At 40.3% G+C, this 17,870-nt stretch overlaps 1 long non-coding RNA gene across 1 annotated transcript; it reads right to left on the bottom strand.

The window, feature by feature from the left end:
* Window positions 1–447: 447 nt before the first annotated feature.
* On the bottom strand, window positions 448–17,177 carry LOC135294832 (uncharacterized). The gene is made up of 3 exons (XR_010356851.1): window positions 17,041–17,177; window positions 6,050–14,880; window positions 448–5,273 (listed from the first exon to the last, which is right to left on the bottom strand). It is a non-coding gene; the product is annotated as an uncharacterized LOC135294832 (long non-coding RNA).
* Window positions 17,178–17,870: the final 693 nt, after the last annotated feature.

Raw genomic sequence — 17,870 nt, 5'->3', positions numbered from 1 at the left:
AGTCAGAGGAACTACACATTAACTGCAGCCATCCACTGTAAAATACTGTGTAAGTGCATTGTGAGAGATTCACTTTTTGTCACAGCCTGCTCCTGCAGTCACAGCTAATGGCACGGCAGAGGCTTTGCTGCAGCCTTGGGACTGTGTATCTCACATGGTGTGCCACCAGCTTACATCTCAGCCACTTCCATTTCTGTGTCAGTGGCTAGTGCTGCCCCTTTCTCCCTAGGCTGCACCTGCTGTGCAGTGTTTTCTTTGATACCTTCCTTTATGTAATTGCCTGACAGCTGCCTGCAGTCCACATCTGCTTCCTGCATCTCACCATTTCCCAGCAGCAACAGCTGCCAGGTCTGGCACATATTACTAATGCCTCTCTAAAACCATCCAGGAGTAGCAACTCATTAGCAGGATTTAGTTTTTGAAAATTAACTGTCAGGCTTTGCAGTACAGTACAGATATAAAATCCTCCCCACCACCAGCAGCTTTATTAATGTGCTATAAATACAACAATAGCAAGGCAAAATGATGATTACATTAAATTATGTTGAAAGCATTATAAGCAGCTTTAGGAGTAAAATGTTTACAGAGGTGCTGCAATTGTCCCCCCCATTGTATTACACATCCTAAAAATCCTGTTCCAGGGTTACAGGAAAAGGAAACACAGCAGACCTCATAAAGAACTACAGGGACACTGCTAACTTTACGCTACTTTAGTATGATGATGGAGTTTTGTGTTTGTAACCACTAATCAGAGTAGATGAATTTATAAAGGCATACTGCTTTTCAACACATCCCCTAAAAAACAACCCTTGTGGTATTACTATAAAGGTGTCACAGAGTTAATAGAAAAGTAAGTATCTGTGAAAAATGTCAAACTGAACCAGAGGAACCATTACCTATGTCACACTCTATACTAGGAAGATGAATGTATCCTCACCTCAGCATGGTTTTCTCACCATGACTATGATGAAAATAAAAATAGTTCTGTGTATATGTCTAGAAAATATACACACAACTCTCTCCAGTACATAAACATATTTTTTTGCAGCATGACCAGATGCTCTGCTTTCCACTGATTCATCCTATATACACAGTTTTTAAAACATTACTATCCTAAATACAGCTAATATTCTACTTTTAAATAAAGATTTTATCTTCCCACTTTATCTGAATAATGTTTTCCTATGTATACCAGGAAACTTCATTTCAATGAATTTCAATGCATGCTGAGATAGTTAAATTATTTAATTCTATGTATTTTGGGTTTTGTGGGTTTTATTAATATTTGGGGATATCCTATCCTTGTTTCCAAACCTCTGACATGCACATCAGCTGTGAAACAAATTGTGCAAAAAGTTTCAGTGAGCTGTATGAAATATATGAGTATGCAACATTCCAGTGACAAGCCCCAGGCTCCTGTCTTTTTTACAGGAGCCATGACTACATGTAAGTCAGTGCCAAAATCTCCCTTGCTCAAAGTACATGTAATGTGCATTGTGCAAAACTTCACACGAGCAGATATGTAGAATCACCCTCTGGTGTCATGTTGAAGGAGAAACTTTTGCATTACATACCACTGCCATGCCTCTGCAATTATTTCAGATCATCATTCTCCTTAAAGACAAGCTGAGTTATGTACAAAGTGGCTCTTAAGGTATGAGATCAGGCTGGCATGGCCATTGACACAGTAAGAGAGAGGCCTGCATTTGGGAACCTCATAGATGGATTCTTAGGTTTGTGCCATTGACATCTGTCCCATGTTCTGCTACCCAAAACTGCAGCCTCTTTCACGTTTTGTGATCTCTCCCCACAGAGGTGCTCACTGTAAGTCTTCCACTGTAAGTGCTTTTTCTATCTCTTTTTAAATAGTACATTTTCATAATCATTTTCAGATAAGTCAGGGTCAATCAAGTTGGTTGATGGCAAGCACTTGATTGTTCAGTCTCCAGATGAAGTGGCTGGGATCTTTCAGAAGAGTGAGCTGCTCCACAGCACCAGTCCCCAGCATCTCATCCACTGATGATTCTGCTCTCCATCACACGAACCATACACTCTGTTCCTGTATACTTAAGATTATGTCCTTAGTCCATTAATCCATCCCTTTAATTCTTATTGCAAAAATAATTTGATCATACATAGCTTTATTAACCAACTTTTCAGGAAGATATAATGGGACAATGAAAGGGTATGAATGTATTCCAGAGCAGAACATATACAAAGTAATTGGGACAGCCACCATTCATTTTTAATTTTTTTTCCCACTTAAATTTGTATTTAATAACTAAGTTTTATGTCTAAATTATAGGAGATAAGAAAATCAGCCCTAATAAGTCATTACTTATTACAAGAACACCACTTTTGTTTCCTTACTCAACTCTGCATTTTGAATTTGTTCAAATTCTCATATTTGATACACTGGTAGTAAAATAGACTTATTCAGTATTCTCAATCCTCCTATTTACTGAGGCTTCTCATTATATATCAGAACTTCCATTAAGACTTCAGACATTGATTGATTCTTAATCTTCCATTAGTACGAAGGGAGTTAATACATAGAAAAGGAAAATAAAACACTTCCTTAAAGTGTGAGCATCATAATAAAGCATCATAATTACTGCTACACAGCGCCATGTTACCACTAGGTGTCAGGGACACAATTCACTCTGCCGGGGCAGCAGGACCACAGGCTTGCTTAGCTATGGCTCACATCCCCCGAGGATTGAGGGATAATTTTGTCTATGCTCTTACACTTCTCAGTTAAAGGCTTTAAAACGGCCATGGAACTGGTCCTCTCCTTGAGAAGATCCCTATTGTGAAAACTGTACTGGTGCACTTAGCCCTGCCACCGTGGTAGCCATAGTGAGGGAGCTGCAAATAGAAATTAGAGGCAAAGTATAAAGAAAGTACAAGACAAGGGCGGAGTGGCAGACACTGTCTACCTGGACTGCTAAAGTGAGGCCTTTGACACTGTCTCTCACAAGAAACTCACAGAGAACCCAGTGAAACATGGCCTGGACAGACATACACAGTGAGGTGCACTGAAAACTGTCTGAACATCTGAGGCACAGAGTCTAGTCAGAGGCCAGGAAGCAGCAGTATACCTCAGGGGTCAGGGCTGGGTCTAATTCTGTTCAAAATCTTCATCAATGGTCTGGATGACAGAGCAGATTGTACCCTCTGCCAGTGTGCAGTTGACACAAAGCTGAGAGCTGGGCAGAGTGCCTAATGTACCAGAGGGCTGTGCTGCCATCCAGAGGGACCGTGACAGGAATGGGTGAGCAGGAAGCTTAAGAGGTTCAGTAAAGGAAAGGACAACTCCTGAGCCTGGGGAAGAACAGCCCCTTTCGCCAGTATATGCTGGGGGACACACAGTGCATAAGCATCTTCGCAGTAGATCTGGGTCCTGGTAGATCCAAAATTGAACATAAACCAGAAATGTGTCTGTGTAGCGAGGAAGGCTGAAGGGATCCTGGGCTGCATTGGGAGGAGTGCTGCCATCAGGCCAAGGGAAGTAATTCTTTCATTGTACTCACCACTGCTGAGGCCACACTTGGAGTACTGTGCCCATTTCTGAGGTCCCAGTAGAAGACAGACATGGACATACTGAAGGAAGTCCAGCAAAGATTTCATGCCTGTCATCACCAGCCCCTGGGCCTGGCCATTCAGCTGTTTTTCAAACCACCTTACTGCTCATCCAGTTCATGTACCAACAGCTTATTTATAAGGATCTTATGGGAGACAGTGCCAAAGGCCTTACTGAAGTCCAGGTAAAAAATATTCAAAGCTCCCCCCTCATCTACCAGACCAGTCACTTAATCATACAAGTTTCCCAAGTTGCTCAAGCCCTTCCACTTAGGCAAGCCATGCTGACTACCCCTGGTGATTTTTTTTTTTTTATTGTTCATTTGCCTGGGATTAGTTTCCAGGATCAGCTGTTCTATCACCCTCCCAGGTATCATGGTGAGGCTAACCAGCCTGTAGTTCCCTGGGTCTTCTTTCTTGCCCTTCTGAGTGACAGAAGTGGCATTTACTTTCCTCCAGTCTTCACGTACTTCTCCCAGCCATCATGAACAATCAAAGATCATTGAAGAATTATTGAAAGTGGCCTCACAATGACATTCAGCATCTTGTCAGGACCCATGGACTCATCTATGTCCAGTTTACTTAAGTATTCCCTGATCTGACCCTCTTTCACCAAGGGTACACGTTCCTTGACCCAGTTTTTCCTCCTGGTCTTCAGGATCTGGGATTCCTGAAGGCTAGTAAAGATGGAAGCAAAGGCATTCAGTATCTCAACCTTTTCCATGCCCTGTGTATCCAGATGCCCCACCTTATTGAGCAAGGCGCCCACATTTTCCCCAGCCTTCCTTTTGTCACCTGTGTAGTTATAGAAGCCCTTCTTGTTGTCTCCATCACCCCTTGGTCTGATTCAAATCCAGCTGAGTTTTAGCTTTCCAAACTTCATTTCCCAATGTTCAGATAATGATTCTCATAGCTATTCCTCATGGGTTACACATCCTTGCATCCTTTTTGTGTTTGAGTATGGCCAGGAACAACTTGCTTATTCACATGGCCCTCTTGAAATTCTTGTCTGAGTTTTTATTCATTGGGATGGAACAATCTTGAAGGTGTAGGAGGTAAGCTTTTAACATTAATCATCTTAGCCGTACCTTTCTTCCAGGGCCTCATCACACAGCATTTTTTTCAAGAGGCCAAAGTCTGCTTTCCTGATGTCTGCTGTCCTCATGTCTGACCTTGTTTTTCCACCCTCCCTGCCCTTGGGATCCTGAATTCCACCATCTCATGGTCACTGCAGGCTGACCTGCACTCAAGGCTGTCTTTGATCCTCACATTCCTAACAAGCCTCTCCTTGGTGAGGATGTGATCCAGCAATGCACTTCTCCTAACTGGCTTCTCTATCACTTGGAGAAAGAAGTTATCATAAATGCCTTCCAGGAACTTCCTGTCTTGTTAAGTTTTACAGTGTTGTTATCACTGTTATTCTGCAGGTAATACAATCAAAATCTGTGCTGTATATTGAACTTGTTATGCAACACTTTTAACTCTGAAGACATGAACTGACTTCCTTGGCTTTGGCAGTCCTTTGTGCAGGATCCACAGACCTACCCAAGATTCCTTTTGCCATGCCATCTGAGGATCTCTTTGTGTCTAGGGACTGAACTTGGGACTGGACCCTTTCTATTATGTTTTATTATGTGTGCTGTAAGATAAGATTCCTGTTTCATTTTTAGCCATCAGAAACATGAGAGAGCCTGCAAATAATACAGAAAATAAGTGGGAAAAATATTCAGGAAAAAGAAAGATTATTTTTCTGCAATCTGCAATAAAGTAACCTCCCAAGTACTTACAGATTTACTACACCCTGTAGAATTGTCTGTCGGATATATATAATAATACTGTGACAGGCTGGTTTTGGTAGTAGTAGCCTGAGGAGTTTTCTTGGGAATTGTTATTTTTTCTGAGAAATCTTCAATTATGATTCAAATAACTCTTTACCTAACACCAAATACATTCAAATTCCCAACCAAACACACTGAAAACAAATAAAAATAAATAGAAATAAATAAGAGTGTTAAGTAGGACTTTGCAACCAGGCAAAAGAAATGATCAGCATTATAAGAAGAAAACATTTCAGGATCTCAGCAGGCAACATCCTTGAGCTTAGACAGTGCCACACAGGCAAATCTAACCTACACTGGGTTAGCTGTCATGACATCCTGCATTGCCACAGAAATCTGCTGGGGTGCAATGTCTCAAGGAACACAGACAGAATTGATCAGTCAATAATGTCTACTGCCCATTTCTAAACCTTTTGCTTTCTAGACAAAATAACTCTGGTTTTACAAAATTTGGCTTTCCTTTTCTGTCATTTATTAGAATATAATCAACTTAGAAAGTTTTCTCTGATCATTTACCAAGAATGGCTACAACACACATTTCTTTTAACAGCTGCATACATTATGTTTGCACAGGGCACAGCAAGATTTCAGGAGCAAACTCTAGTTAAAAGCACTTAGCAGAAACTTACTTTTTCTGGGCCAGTAATAACAAGCCTTTCTGTTTTATAGCAGCTTCCCTAGCAGTTATTTTCACAATGCCAAAGATGGGATACAGTAGTGTCTGTCTGTTCAGTGTCATTCTGCAAGTCAACTTTCTGAAAAAACAATTAGTTGTCCATTTAAGATGTTTTGAGCTCAACTACCAGAAACCTGGGCATGTAAAAAGCATTTGTCAGTTCTAAAATAATTTCCTTTATCTGATTTTAGACAGAAAGCTTGAATGTATAGAATAATATCAGAAGAATTATTTTCAATTCCAATGAAAATTTTAACTTTCAACTCTATAACATTTTCCTCCAGAAAATCACAGAATATCTGTCTTGAATGAGAAAACAGGTTTAGCCCTACCACAGGCCGAGATTAGATCTGACGACTTGATTAGAATCCTAAATACCCAGTCTATTTCTGTACACTTATATCATGTTTTCCCTTACCACCTCTGCTCAGAGCCAAAATACAAACCCTGCTGCATGTGGATACTTGGTCACGTGTTGGCATGCGGAGCTCTCAAACAAATGCCAGTGAATGAGGAATTGCTTCTTTCCACAGTGGGAAAAAACATTGACACTTCACAAATGAGAAAAATAATGTGTCTTCAATGAATTCAGTCATAAGGAGGCGAAAAGGTCCATGCAATAGTAAATATTTCTCATTTTATTGTGTTCAGTTGCAAGATAATATTTAAGTACTGTCTGCCAGAGTAAAAGAAGAATGCCATACTGTTGCATGACTGCCTAGTTTTCATAAACAGGCTGTTTCTAAAGTACCATAACTACAACTGCCATGGTTCTCACAGAAACTTAAGTTGTCCCAGCTATGTTTATATCTCTTTCATATCTTCCTCAAACTAACAAATTTCTATTTATGTGAGCTAGTGTCACAGTTTCGGAGACAGACCAGTGACGAGACACATGGAGTCCACGCAGCAGCAGTTCACTTCATTCAGATCTCGCTCCCTTCTATACCTTGGGAGCCCACGAGGTCAATCCTCATTGGCTGAGCCTGTTACTTCCTGCTCAGCCAGCCAATAGCAGCCTGAGTCTCCAACGGCCTGGGCCTGCTCTTACTGGTCGAATTATAAAAGTAAGGTAATTATATAACTGATCACAGATTTCTGTTATAATTTTATAATTATTTATACTTTGAGGCCTACAGGCCAGCTGTAGGCCACCACAAGCTAGTAGCTTTGTGTTTATGTCATGCAGCAGATGTAATCCAGGCTCTAATTATGTCTAGACTTAGTTCAAATGCTCACAACCTCTTTCCTTGGAAATATGAAGAGGGTCCCACGGAGAGCCAGCTGAGTATTGACAATGATACGTTACATATCCTTCTCCCTTTATTGCCTGAACAACGCTCTTTTTATACACGTTGCCTTGTGCACGCGGCAGCCAACTTTGGTTGCACAGCCTCCATCACATGTCTGCTACTCTGTTTCATTGGTGAGCGCCAAGGCACCGCATGATCAGGTACAGCCCTTTTTGTGGTTAATGCATGCGGTCTAACATCCATCTTAGCTCTTGCAACAGCATAACATTTCCTCTTTCTGGGCCTTCAAGGTGACCCCAAGGACATCAGTCACTTGTTAGGTTCAGGCTGGCTTGTCCAATCCCTCTAGGGGCAACCCATGCCCCTGATCAATGAGGAATTTCTCTACAGAAATAGATGACAAGAATATACTAATATACTATCTTGTTCATTGTCCTCCACACTTTGTATCTTTAGTGCAGAATTGTACTGAAGTTTCTTGCAGAACTAGGATCAATTCTCACCAGTATTTTGCCAGAGAAAAGAAGTCATGTGAGTTTATACTCATAGAAAATTGATACCCTCAAAAATCTCACTGTTCATTTTGGGACTAAAGTTTTCACAGAAATCAGTACCAAACCATTGCCCTGTATGGATATCAAACCTCATTTGAACTCTAAATTATATATGTAGTATAAAACCACTCCATTTCTTTCTGTCCCTCCACATAAATCTGAAATAATCCTTGAAGTGGAAATAGCAAAGTGACTAGTGTCCACAATAAAATACATGACCTGAGTACATTGATGAAAATGTTGTCTAAGTGCACTGTCAACACTGGACTGCCCATGACCAAGCAGATCCCACAGGACATGATGGTATTTAGCTTCTTGCAATTTTCTTTCTACTCTCCTAATTCTTAGGGTAACTCTTACCCTAATTCTAACGCCACTATCTATCCTAATATAAAGCACAGGATACTGGCTCTCAACACAGTGCTGAACACTGCCCGAGGGCAATGAGAGCTGGGACTGAGGATTTAGTGCCCACCTGAGACTCACCAGCCTTCCACACTCAGGACAACCCCATTCCAATCTGCAAACCCCTTGACACAGGAGTTCACACAAAAGCATGCCTTCAGTGCCTTCCAAGTCCAGCCCTTACTCCAGCTATGCCTACTGTTGTTTCTTCACAGCTGAACAGAGCTCTCCCATCCCTCAATAATATCCCCTGTGCCAAATGGGAAGCTGCTGTGCAGCTGACTGAAAAATTACTTTCCTAAAGGATAAGGCACTAGGTCTTCCGTTCAGATACCATCACCCTCTTCCCCAAATCAACCCTCTTCGCTACTCTACTCAGAGGTGCAGAGAGGTGTGGGTGTTGGCCTGCATGGATGCCAACCCTCACAATATGCCAGGGACCATTCCTAAGTTAGCACAAAGAGGGACAGCAGCTATGCCTGGGTCCTCTCCTCTAATTGTTTTAAAGAGGCAGTCATGCCATCTTAGACTCATTCTTTTGTGATTATTTGCTCAGACTGCTTTCTCTCCCAAAAAATCTTCAGCTTCTGCTTATTTTGGATACCACTTTACACTGAGAGATGCCTTCACTCATTTGGATCTTCAGACTTGATGTCTGCAGTCAGCAGCAAATGGTATCTGTCTAGTGCTCACTCCAGATATTGACTAATTGGGCAGAAAGGTGATAGTCTTGATCTGGGAGCTAACACAAAGTCCAGGGTGGAGTGTGAAAAACTTTCAAAGAATTTTGTTTAGCTTAGAGCTAATGACTTGCTACAGAACACATGATTTATGCAATTTCTTGAAGGGCCTTAGGGACATTTTCCATGATTCATGAAGTTTTACTGTCTGGATTGAAGTAGTGTCCTGCATCCGACTCTCTGCTGAGTACCCACTTTCAGAATTTAGGCTAATGTAGATAACACAGTTACACCTGTAAAAACATCTATGACGTTTCTAAACATATATATGTTACCGAGTCATGGAAAAACCCAAAACACTGTTCATCTTCATAGCTAGAGCATCTATCCAAAGTCTGAAGGAGTAAGGAAAACAAAGATGTTTTGACCAGAAAAGAAAACCCAGAAGGCTTGCATGCCCTGCTAGGAATAAAGTGTACAGCAACTTACAACCCATGTCTCATCTTTTGACTCGTCTTGAGTATGGATATTAAGTCCACTTTTTCTACCCCTCTCCAATACAAAAAACCATTTTTTTCTACCACTTTCCTACCCCTCTCCAATACCAAAAAATGCAGCAAGATCATCCCTCCTCAGCCATTAGCTATGAGGTGCTTTAGCATAATAGCAACAGCTAATAAAATCCTATATATGGTGGTATGAATGCTAAAAAGGCCTTGATAGGATCTCTCTGTGGGACACCCATCCTGGGAGTCTACACTGTATGGACACAGGTAGGATGGCTCAGTGAAGCCACCTAACAGGTCATACATGTCTGGGAAGCTCACAAGAGCTGTCTGACAGAGCATGGTGGCCCCAATAACTGACTAAAATGGTAGGAGGCTCTTTTCAATGAGATCCTGCATATTAATTCAATCAATTAATAATTCCCATGCAGAGCTCCATCTTACCTTACCAGATCTCCCTGATGGTCTCTCTCAATTCAGATATCCCATGTTTCCTCTACCAGTCCATGAGCAATGATGGACATGACAGTGGCAGAGCACTTTTAAAACAGAAGTATTGCTTATTTTATCCAGAAAGAACAAAGCACACAGAGAAAAGTATTTCAAAACAAGAATATGAATGTTTGGTTTATTTTTTCTTGCTAAAAACATGGCCTGGTCACTGACTTCCTCAAGTTACACAGACATAAAAAAAATTCAGAAAAAAAAAATTCAACTCATAAAATTAATCTATGCATAATGTAGGAAACTGAACAAAGGGCAAATCAGACATTAAAAAATACTTCCTTAGAAGTCTATAGAAATTATTGAAAAATTAAAATAGGAACCCTAAACCTGACTTTTTCCTTTCAGTGTGACTTTGCTATCTCCAATCTTACAGAGAGAGGCTTGATCCAGTTCCCACTTAAAACTACAGCTGAAATGACTGGAAACATTTAACTGAATGCAGTGGGCATTGGATTAGGACTTCATTCACAGTCATTCACACACTATCCAGTAACCGGAAATAACACATGTACAACTTCCCTCTGACTGAGGAGTTAACCCATCACTTCAAGGATGTCCCAGCAATCCCCTCTAGTATCTCACACTGCAGTAGCTGTGCATAGTACTTAATATGTGCAGCTGGCAATAAGACTTCCCACCATCCTGCTGAAAATAACCCATTTAACTCATACAACTCATGAGTTACTAACTGAACTCTGAGTACAGAACACTACAGCCAGCTCTTCAGCAATGCAGTAGTTAGTGAGCATACCAAGCCTGTCCTTTCCCGTAAACAACCTCTCCTTAATGTATTTTCAGACACAGCTGTCCATGCCCAAATACTTTAAAAAGCATTTGAAAATCTGGGTTGCACCCTACTGAAGACAGCCCAGTTTCCCAGTCATGACACAGAACAAATCTGTTCTGCAATCATAAAGGCTTTCTCTTAGGACAAATCAAGGTTATGTACAAATACACACAGCAGCTGGGATCAGACAGTCCATACTCTTCTGCTAGAACAGGGAAACACATCCTTTTGACCATGCAAACAGTAAAAAGTGTATCAGTCTAAAATTAGATTTTAAAAAATGCAAATGTTAATGAATTTCTTAGTGGGAAAAAAAAAGAAGAAGAAGGAGGCAATTGCATATCCCAATACTAGTTGTGTTGCTCAATGTACTTCTGGAAAACATATTCATTAAAATGAAAAGAGTGAGATAGGACAGGACTAGACAGGGTCCTTTTCCAAAGGGAGCTGTGGATAAAATATTTCAACTGATGTGATTATGGGGGAATTGTTAGGGGATATTTACATTGAGGAAAGCAACGCTATTCTGGCTTTGGTCTGGATCCCCTTCAGCATTTCCCAGCATCCAGCACACTCAGGCAATATCTGTGTCATAGGGCATACCCAGTGTCATGCTACTGCCTTTTTGGTCCCTTATCAAGATGACAAGGGACACTTAAAATGCCACCCTCAGACTACTGTGGTAACTGGCACGCTGACTCAGGACAACTGGGAGATGCTCTTAAGGAGAGCTAAAAGGTCATTTGCACAGCTCATGCACTAGAAATGTTAGCTGCTGCGTGGTGCTGTAATGCCAGCAACAGTGACGTTTAGGCATTTTCCATATCCTGCAAGCTGATCAATACCAGCACAAATTTCATAAAGCTGCCAGGAGCCTAGATTCTGTTAACACAAACAGCAAGAAAGAACATCCAGAAAAGATACTGAGAAGTAGGAAAGATAGAAAGGCACACAGCCCTTATAACTGCCCTGAGAAAAGAATCAGAACAAACAGCTTTGGATGATCTGCACGTGTACATCTATTCCTTTGAAATGCTGGGATATGTTTCTTTACCATAGAGGGGGAAGTTAATGGAAGAGCTAGTGAATGGATGGAAATAACACGAAGTGATTTATGTTCAGGTGAGAGTGGGGACTCACAACTCCCTCGAGCAGTTGCATTTAGTCTCTAAAGTATATAAATTACACACTTGGGAAACTGCAAGTTGCAGGTTGTAGCCTTGTTTTATTTGGCTGTCCTGACTTTAACTGGGGTTCAATAGATCCAATTTTTCAATTTCAGACCATTAGAAAGAAGAAGGAAAGGAGGTTGTAATTTTTTTGTCTTTACTACCTTGTGATCTTTTCAGCACATAAAGGTCACCTACAGCAGATGTCAATAATCACACTCTTTACAGTTTCCTTAAAGTTCATAATTTTACAGAACTATTTCACAGGTTACTAAACCAAACCAAATTACTTCTCAGCAAGAGTGAATTGGTGCCTTTCCTATATAATTTTATGAGTTCCCTCTGGGTCTTCTCTAGTCCAAGGATTTGAGCATTTGGCATGAGATTTGAAACATGTACTGACTGTAAAGGACTGGAATTATCTGGATGTTTCAAAAGTACAATATTAGATATTTTTCTCCAGGAATGGTTAAATAGAGACACCCTTTTTATTTCAAAGAGAAAATTATTGGAGTCAAAATGCTCTTAGACTTCAGATGGAAATTTATCCCATGTTTTCAACAGTACAGTTTAATTCAGCATGTTGGTCAGGCCTAGCACCTAATTTCTCAAGGTGCTATGGGTTCATAACTCTGACTGAAATCTCTCAGACCTGCAAGGTCTTGCAGCCTTTATTTAGCAGCCAGAAGTGGTCACACAAAACTAAAGACTGCTTCTCAAATGCAGTCCAACATTTTTTTGAGTCTTTCTCATGGAAAGGGCAAATAATACCATATCCACTTACTGTATTTCACAAAAAGAGGGGAAATCTAATGAAGGTTTGACTAAGGGGAATTTGATAGAAATGTCTTTATTTGTTCAATTTTACTAAATTGCTGTTTTTTCCTCCAAGGCCTTGAAGAAGGTAATTTTCAGCAAAAATTACATCCTAACTAGGATTCTTGGCATTGATTTGATTTGACTTCTTTTAACTGAAATGCTTAGAATTTAAAAACTGCTTCCATACATGAGAGGTGATAAGAATGTAAATCATTTGATGTGCATGCTGTAAGCCCAAAATACCAATAAAAACAGATACACTACTTGTTTACTTCAGTATGGCATCACTCCTGTGCAACATCCATTGCAGTATCTTACATCAATTAAATCCCACATTGCTTCTTTAATAATATTCTTATCTCTCTTTCCTAAGCTTCAGCATATAGGCAGTTGCAAATAAGGAACTGGTTTTCAGGATTCCATGTAGCATATCTGGAGCAAAAAGCAGAAGGAAAAGTGATTGTCCAATACCCAACCCAGGGGAAAGCACTGCCCTCCCTCTCAGCACCTGCTGAAAGCTAGCAAGGGCTCTTGTGGTGTTTCCTCTTGTCTAGAGTATCTTCAAGGTTGTTTACCTTGGATTTATCTCTTGATCTGAATATTGAAATTTCAAAACATTTCTCCAGTACTGTTGAAACCGAGAATAAGGAGCTTGTATTTCTTTCTGGGAATGAGGAAATGCCCAAATATTCAACTTTACTTAAATACATATTCATGACGAGTATCCACAAAAAGGAAGGCTTAACAACTCTCACTTCAACAGTAGTTGTGTGAGTTTGCAAGAAGAAATTACACTGCTTCTTATAAGGTGTAAAAGGAGATCTTACAAATTTTAGTGAATCTGGTTTTCAGCAGTGAAAATATGTCTTAATATATTTTTTCAAACTTTTAAATTCAATTAGTTGCACAACAGACAAAGATATTTTTCATCTCTGTTTTACACTGTGTCTTCTAGGGAGTATGTTAAAATATTTTCTTTCAAACAGGGCTTTTTGAAACCAATATCTGCAAACTTACTGCTGATTATTTGTACCCAGATATTATGCCCCAGATAATAGGGAATCAAGACTTGTATTTGCACATATTCTAAACTTTTAAATAGGTAAATATTTCAGTAATTTCTTCCTTCAGTATTTTTTGATATCTAGGGGTCTCTACCCATATGAAACCAAAATAAAATGTATGTTCACAAATGCCTGCATATAAATGTAACTACCATAGTAAATTTAGAATATTTGTGCAATTTCAGTAAATGAAACAAAGACATATTAAACTAGTGTGGGTTTTTATGTCACTTTAGGTAGACAGAGATCTTGGAAATCAAGTACCACCATAGTTCTGATGATTTTGGTTTTTTTCATTTCAGTGACTATTAGATAAGGACTAAATTGAAAATTGAGTTTGAAATACTAAAGTGGATAGAGTAATGAATAATATTAAAATAATTACAGTAACAAGAAAACATACTTAATGCTGCATAGCAGAACTGCAGATTTTGCCTAATATACCAGAAGATTTTGCCACAATAAATGGAGAGAGGAAGAGTTCCCTTGCTTAAACTGTTGTCAATGTTCCAGCAATGTTGTATTGACAATTTACCCATTATCTGTTAGTCATGACACAAAAATATTTTGCACTTCCTCAGACCCAAAGGCAAAGCATTTTAACTGTGCAGTGCAATATTTTAAATTGTACTGGCTCTTTACCAGGAATATTTTAATACACAAGCTACATTTTCATATTTAATTGCAGTTATCACACCTTAGCCTGTGGCTATACATTTAATCAAGTAAGAAAACTCCTACAGATCTACTGTGTAGACAACCTCTGTAGAGTATGTTATGGAAACTCAGTCTTTATGAGAACAACTGATTAGTATCTGTGAATTCACACTTCAGGCAGAGTAGTCAGGATATTGCAAACAAAAAACAAACTTCCCTTGAGTAATCCGAAGCACTAAGGAGAGTGCTTAGGAGTTCCAGAGATGCCATGAGCCTTGTGAAAGAGTGGCCAGGGAGCACCGTAGAGAGCCCTTTTCTAGATGATGTCTTGGCTTATTATTTCCTAGACTAAACTTCTCATTCACGTTCAGATGATGTGGACACTAAAAGAAAATAAACTCTTTCAAATCTGATGAAGGAAATGCTAAGAGGGAACAACTGGGAATGCTTTCTAATATCACTCTCAGACAACATAACCTGGAGTAAGTTTCAGGCTCCAGTTTGGAGCTGAAACTCAAGCCACCAAACCCACTTTACCAACTGTCCTGCTACAGTCAACAGTATCAAGCACATCTGATAGAAAACTTAGCAAAAACATCTGCTCTTCACCCAGAGTGATCTACTCTGAAAAAAAAAAAAAAAACAACAACCCACTATGTGTACCAGTTCAAAGCCCCTGACCCATGTAAGGGTTACAGTTGAAGCTAGAACTTCTTCTCAGGGTGAGGTGTCTCCTAAAATGTCTAATCCAAAGCTTTTAATTTGAAATATCCTGTTCCACTAACCCCATTTCCATATTCCTACAGAAAAAACCCCACAACTGTTCAGATGAAATATATTTAGACCTTAAAAGATGTATTCTTTTGGTAACATTAACTTTTCCCTGACTTTTCACAAGATGTCCACCTTTTCCCAGGCAATCTTCTCCAGAGCAGGGCTGTTCACAGTAAAGGCAGCCATGGCCCAAAGTGGCAGCTGTCCTGATGATACCTTTCCTCTTTATTTTCCTCTGCATCTGCAGGTCTCATGGAGGATGCCACATGCTTTTCCACAAGAACTGTTGTGGTAGTCAGCTGAGGCCGGAAAAGGACATTATTTTGTGTCTAGCCATGTACTTTAGATCAGTGCCAGCCCACTCTGAAAGCCTACCTTTATTTCCTTTGGCTGAAGATTACTATTCCCCTACTTAGTAAGCAGCCTCCTGAATTGTGACAAGCATTTCAAGATAAACACTTTTGAGTCCTACTTTTATCACAGTTTGAGTCCTAGCTTTATTTCCTGAATTGTAAAGCTATACTCCAAAACAGTTTTTTCCCCTCGGCTATCTCTGCACTCCTAGTTTAAACACCCACAGTTAATCTCGTGCAAGCCTCTAGCTATTTTTTGGAAAAGCAATTTTGAAACCAGCAATCCAGTCTCATTTTCCATGATTTTAAAGGAGGTAACAGATAATTTCAGACATGGGTAACAAAGGCAGGGAATGAGGAAAAAGGATGTCTCCAGTTCAGGGCTGCTGAGTTGCCATGTTTACAGCTCCAAGCAGGCTGCTGACCAGCCACAGCTCCATCTGTAAAATGATCCAGCTACTGTACTCTTGACTTTTGCAAGTTATGAGCAGCCACAGGAGATTGTGTAAGTGCTGGAGCAGCTGCAGAACCTTTCCCTCACTGAACTACTGAGGAGGCATGCCAGCTTGTTTGTGTGCTCCTCCACAACCTTTCACCTACTTCGGCTGTTTTGGCTGTACTGGGAGCCCCCAGCAGCTTGACAGCTTGTGCAGCCGCAGTGTCGGGTGACAGAAAGATGAGAACGGGAAGATATGACCCTTGTTTGTAATGCTATTTCTGTCTTTTTTTCCATGTAAAGGGCCACATAAATATTTAGAAAACAAATTTATTAGTGGGTTAAAGTATCAATCCAATTCCATAAATGCAGACCCATCTGTAGGCGGAGGGCGAGCGATTTGCCCTTGGTACTGCTGGAAATTTCATGAGGTGCTGTGAATATAACTCACGCACTTGTCACCAGACTGCTCTGCTTACTTTCAAAACTTCCTAGTGCTACCATTAATTTCCACCCAGACTTACTGCTCCTCCTGGGTTATCATTCACCCTTCCTTACAGAAGGTGAATGATAAGCTGCCTTTGTCCCTAGCAGAAAATGTTAGTCTGGTTCCATAAGAGAAAAAAGTGATGTTGCCTGTCCACCTGTTCGCCAAACCGTCCCTCCTAAGCATTTCAACCAAATTTGAATAGATAATCAACTCCCTATAAACTGTGTACAAACTAGCAAGTGGTTTAGGGAGGAGAGATTAGAATTTTGCTACACACTGGATAAAAGGGAGGGGAAACTCAACCAGACTCATTCTACTAGAGAGTAGCAACCCCATCACTAGTCATCCCACATAGTCTGGCTGGTCAAGAGAGGGCACTCATCCCAGCACGTCCTATTGGGTCTCCAGCACTTGTTGGGTTAGGAAAAAGATCCTTATATTTTTGTCTGTCCCCACAGAGAAAAAGGAAGGGCAAAAGCAACCATGATACCTTCTATCAGACTTCAGCAACATGGTCAGTTACTACACAGGCTGCCTGACCAGGAACACAGCTCTGACCTCAGTACAGCACACTGTGTCTCTGGCAGGGGCGAGGACAAGGAACACGAGGTGAGAGACAGCTGATTGCAGTGGAGAGCTATTAGGAGACAAATGGACAGGAATCCAGGCTTCATTCATTCCACTCTTCTGGATCCATCTGTTGTGGAAAAAAGCAGAAAGTTAATGCAGCTCCATTTTCTTAAGCATAGTCAGCAAAACGTTACTGTGACCAAGCAACTGCAAGTGTTGTTACTGCCTTTTCAAAACTTGCCCCACGGCAATTCAGAAGAGGAAAGTTAAAATATCTAAACAGCAGAAATGAGACCCTCTCTGATGAATACTCCAGTTCAGAATTTGGCACTGTCCTTCATAGCCATTGTTCCCTGACACCTGCACTTAAAACCCTCACGTGTTTCAGAAGGAGGGTGAGATGGTGGTTGGAGAGGAAGTAAAGTGGGAACATTGCTAAAGATAGGAGGGATGGAGGCATTATATCAAGGCATTATATGAAGGCATTATATATTTTCACAGCCTAGCTCACCTGCATCTTGGCTGATGATAAATCCTCATATATTGCTGCATTTGTGCCTAAAACTTAGCTGTCTTGTTTGTCTTGTCAACATTCAGAACATCTATAAGAATTACTTCACAGATATATAGCTTAGATATGCATGAATAGAAATTAAAGTTGTTCAGAACCTCCTGTAACATATAACCATCATACAAAGAGCAAGAAGCAAATCTGAATTATGAAGGAGACATGCTTCTTTTAGAAGATCA

Source organism: Passer domesticus, chromosome 1, assembly GCF_036417665.1.
Source record: "Passer domesticus isolate bPasDom1 chromosome 1, bPasDom1.hap1, whole genome shotgun sequence".
Taxonomy (NCBI): domain Eukaryota; kingdom Metazoa; phylum Chordata; class Aves; order Passeriformes; family Passeridae; genus Passer; species Passer domesticus.
The sequence above is the reverse complement of the archived record's forward strand: the minus strand, read 5'-3'. Positions and strand labels throughout refer to the sequence as shown.